Below are 5,464 nucleotides of genomic sequence, written 5' to 3' on the forward strand. Positions count from 1 at the left end.
CGCGCATTTTTCTTTTTTTTCCGGAGCCGTGTGCATTTCTATACGTAGAGTAGCACTTGTCCTCTAAATCCTTTATCCTCTTTCGTCCACCTGATGATGTGACAGCGATTACTGTCCTATGAATATTTAGTTTGCGGCAAACACAGCGAGCAGACACCTCGGAGTAATTACTGCAGGAATGTACAGTGTGTAGCAAATGTTCCCCAGTGGATACACGCCCACGCACACAAACACGCACTCGGGCTCGGTGCGGATGCCGTTATTAGATTATACTTACTTGATTATTGATTTACCATAACGTCTGATGGAGGCGATGTCTTTACTCTGTAGACTCTCGATGCTTTTGGCTTTTATCAGAGCTGCGCATTATGTCGGAACATTTACTTAGCCCCCCCGCGCCCCAGGAGTACGCTAGGTTTTTACGCGGCTTATAAGAGCTTGGCATTTGGGCTAATTTGTTTGCTTTTCTAATTAAATGAGAAATGTAAAAGCCCTCTCATGTTTCCTGGGTCAATATGAAGCTGGAGATGGCGAAGCGCTAGCTTAGCGCTTACGCTGGTGGTTGTATCTGCAGATATCAAGGTTGCGTCAAGTCGCTTTTCCCAACACCCTTAATTGGGCTAATGAAACTTGGGCTTTCTTTTTGTTAAATTGCAATTTATTGCTTCATCTTATTTCATATTTTACACTCCCTCGGTAGCGCGGATCAGCTATTATGTTAGCTTGCTCAGACCGAAAAAAAATAGCATATGAAAACTTGTACGGATATTATATTGAGGCTGGATGATGCTAATTTATGCTAGTGGCCTAAAATCGAATACAGCTTTTTTAAATTTCACTTTCAAATGCTTTTTCTCAACCCTAAAAAATTGTAATAGCGTTTACCGTTTTTGTAAGCACATTGGGACACTCGTGTAAAATAGCTTTCAATCTTGCCTCTCACATCAGCTGCCAATGTAGTAACCTTGAGGCCTACTCTGGAAGCTAACTTTTAAGCCAACTAGAAGCTAGTCACTGATAACAATATACATCAGTATAAAACGTGAACAGAATAATAGCATACAATATTTTGCAAAAGAGTTACTTTAACATAATTTAGCAATAAATTGCTTCATGTTCCAATTGGTTAGCTCTTCATTTGAAAATAAATCTTAGAAGCTCCTGACTAAAGAGATATTTTTACATTTAGAAGTTCCAGACATTGATTTCCCGGTCCTTCTATTTTTATTTTTTTCCAATTATTTTTAAGAGTTTGACGAACGGAAGGCCTAAAATGGCTCCTACTAAAAGAACGAAGCACTAAAGTAAACAACTTATACCCAAGTTACCAATATAGTTGATTACTTTGGCTCTTTACCTTATGTACTAAATTACTACAGTAACTGATTACTTTTGACAATCAATTGATAATCGATTATGTACTTAGGTGCTAAAGTTGTTGATGATTTTAGTACTATACTACCAATAGTAATTGATTGTTTCATACTATATTAACTAACTTTAGTACTTTATTACCCCAAGTAATTAAGTTAGCTCTTAATTCATTTAGCATTAGACAGTTATTGAGCCTGATTTACCCAAACACTTAAATAGCGCGAAATGAGATTTTCTCCCCGATATTTGTTCCGCAATGAATTTTTGATTGCGATGAAGGTATCATGTCTCGCAGCTAAATCGAGTAAAAGCATGTTCTCCATTAAATATAAATGTCACGTCATCACTGACCCGAGCTCGAAGATTCCACTCGGCGTAAAACGTTGCGAGCGCTCAAAAAGCGGAATAAAGTCCACTTTCTGCGCTTCCCATCTTGCCAATTCTCCTTCTGTCCTAAGGAAGGACATTTAAGTCCCATGGGGCAGAGGAATATTGACGTGGAGAGATGAGTTATTGATTGCTGGGAGAGGACAAGCGAGACAGTTGACATGCAGCAGACCGCTCCACGTCCCAAACAGCATAAAAGCGTTGGGCACTAATGACAGAATATTAGATATGATATGCATCTATTGAGTTCTGCTCAAACACGTGTACGCTGACGGAGGAAGGTGCTCGTCCCCTCTGCGGCGCAGTGGTGCATCTTAACATGATGCAACGCCGCTTTCTTCTAGGGCCTTGTACTGTATGTGTGCGTATATCAAGCGATAATACAAACGTGTTCCGTCCTGATCGAATGGGATGATGACATTGATGCGAAATAGCTTTGGCCTTCCCCTGACTGCAATCCGGTTTCCACGGAGATGCGTCTTCTTGTCTCACGGATGTTTTGGCGATGCTTTGCGGTGACTTTGTAATTGACGTTTGTTTTCGCTCTATATCTTTTGACTTATTTGAGCGACGCTTTCAAGTCCTCGTGTCCTTAGTAGAGGACGTCGTGGCATTTCCCACGACGTGCCATGTGCAAAGGTGGAACGCAATCCCCTTTTTTTTGGTCTCGCTGAGACAAAATGGACTCAACGGTGGACACAAATGAATAGGCTTGGGTCTCGGGAGGATATGATGACATTTCGGCAGCAAAAAAAAAAAAAAAGTTCCAGTGCATTATTTGAGCTTGCAAATATATTCCCAGAGGCTATTATGCAAATTCGGAGGCTGCGCATTGTGCGATGCGACTAGAGAGGGGAGTTCACCATCACGTTAGAATTAGCATTGTTCACACATCCGCTCATCTTTAGGCCTCTTTCCGCACCCCCCTCCCCTCTCCCCTCCTCCCTGCGTCCTCTCCTTCCCGTTCTCGCTGCGGTGTTGCTATAGCAACAGAGAAATGTGGGAATACCTCCGTCCTTCAGAGTGCAAGAGATGGAAGGAAGAAAGGAGCAGACAGTGGGAAGCGAGCAGACGAGGATTCTTGTGGAAAAAAAAAAAAGAAAAGTCCAAATATTGCTCCCGCATTCCACCCTACCGCTTATTCATGTCCTTCTGAGAGCCAATGTTGTGTCCATTTTGTCTCGGCAAGCATTCCACCGTTAGAAAGGCCAGGATGTCCTCTTTTGAGGACACCGGCACTTAGTTGTTTAGCTCCAAAGAGTTAAAAGATTGTGACAAAAAACAAATGTCCACTGCAGTGGACACAAATGAAGGAGGACGGGTGTCTGGATGTTATTGGGGAGGGGGTTGCAGACAAATAGCAGTCTGCTGTGTCCGAGTCTCACGCTGGGCCCTATGAGCCACTTGTCCAACCATACATGTGTTCTGGACGTCTCCATTTATACTGTGGCTACAGTTTCCATGACAACGTCCAGACTAAAATAGCACCACACTCTCCTGCCCCTCTCTCTCGCTTTCTCGGTTCACAGTGCGCCGATAACCGTTCATTCCAGATCTTCAGGCCTCCTTCTATCAGGATGAGACGTCCCAGATGCTCCTCATATTCATTCATTATATGGACTCGAGCACATGTGCCCCCACCCCCCCACCCCCCACCCGCATCTCCATCCCATCCTGCTATCATAACTTCGCCCACCTCTTATCTCCGCGGCGCAACACGTTCCGTCAACATGCATCAAACCTGTCGTTGCCACGGCGACGCGCTTGAAAACCGGCGGTATAATTTCCAACGAATTTCCAACAGAACCCACCGGGATGGGAGTGTGTGTCTTTTCTATTTGAGTGACAGGCAGCCGCAGCGTTGTAAGTGACCCTTCGGTGAACCGCTGGGTATCGAACGCCACCGCGACATACTGGGCTTGTTTGTGTGCGCCACATATGGTGATGCTGCTCTTCTCTTCAAGGCGCATTAATATGCACATTATGTACAGAAGCGGTGAGAGTCAGGGACAGCAAACGCTATAACACTGAGATAACGCTTAATAGTCGTTAGGAAATTGACTCATTCGCTGCCAACCCGGGGAGGATGGATCTTTGACGTCTATTTCCGTCATCGGTCGTGAATGAGTTCAATAAATTGAGTTCAGTATCGTAAGACTGAGAATGACAAAGGTGATGTAGAAGCAAATTAACACAATGTTTTATACCTTTTTCTTCAGGTCGAAATATTGAAGATATTGGTGTTCATTTAGTATGAGATCATATTTACACTTGTTATTATTTCGTCATTTAAATGCATCAAATTGTTCCAAAAATGTTTCTAGTTTGACTAAGGATTGATATTTTTGGACATTGATTCACCTAAACATTTTGTTCAGACTCAGAATAAGCTGTAACCTTTATAAAATTCTATAACAAGTAAAATTAACATTTAAATGCATTTATTATAAAGATCCCATTTATAGTCACCGCCGTTATAGAGGAGGGAGAGGGCACGAAAAATTTTATTGAAATTGCTTTGCGAATTGAAAATCATTGGCTGGTTCCTTTGTATAAATCACATTAATTGACGTGGGTGGCACTCCATGGTAGTTTTTCCGTTGATGACATTTCACGTCAACAGCACTCAAAGTGTTAACTTTGCTAGCACTGAAATCCAAATCCAATATTTTGTTTTAACCAGTCATTTATATTTATTACTCAAGAACAGCAACATTATCTCTGGTTTAACATGACTCACTGGTGTGTGTTTTATTTATTTATCCTCAAAATGTCAAAAACTTGTTAACCCACTCACAAAAGAACAAAGATAGTGTTTTTCTGGAAGAGTATTAACATCCTGGGTCAATTTGACCCGGGAAAATGATCAAATCATTTCAGAAATGTATTTTTCGTGTGTATTCTTGCTAACTAACAAATCTTGTGATTGCTCCTTTTACCCCTCAGAAACAGCAATAATATTCTTGGGTCAATTTGACCCAGGTTTTTCTTATTTATTAAAAAGTTTTTAACTAACGCTAACCCTTTTTAAAAAAAAATGCATACCAATGATATTTTTAATGGATATGTTTATCATACAAGCCAAGTAGATGTCTTCTGCTAAAAAACTACATTCAACATTGACTTTAACTTTCGAGCGGGTCAATTTGACCCACAACAGTTGGGTAAATTGTGTCCAATGTTTTGTCTCTTCTCTCACTGAAAGACAGCAGAGTTAATCCCACCTAAGCACATGATACATCATCGGAAAGGCCAAGGTGTCCTCTTTTGAGCACACCAGGAATTCGTAGGGTAGCTCTAATGAGTCAAAAATGTCCACCACTGTGGACACAAACGCATGAAGTTGTGAGCGCCTTTTTTCGACAAAACGCAAGGACATTTTGGAAAATTTCGTTTCAGACCTCGTGGGAAGCATAAAATGCTTCGGCCTTAAATGCATGCTGGGATGTTTGTGGAGTGAAAAAAAAATGCCAAAGAGCCTCAGGCCCGTGAAAGACCTTTTGGAATAAATGAAAACAGAGATGAAAATTCTCACATCCAGACAGTTTTGCGAGAAATCTATGCATACAAATAGAAAGTGTCAAAGGGCTGTGTCAATATTTTTTTTGGACTGGTATTTATTCCTGATAAATTTGCATGCGCATCGCGTGTTATTATAACCTCCTGAATGCCCATCTCGTTTATTTTCCATACCGCTTATCTT

Source organism: Hippichthys cyanospilos, chromosome 17 (assembly GCF_059441005.1).
Source record: "Hippichthys cyanospilos isolate Australia breed blue-spotted pipefish chromosome 17, RoL_Hcya_1.0, whole genome shotgun sequence".
NCBI lineage: Eukaryota > Metazoa > Chordata > Actinopteri > Syngnathiformes > Syngnathidae > Hippichthys > Hippichthys cyanospilos.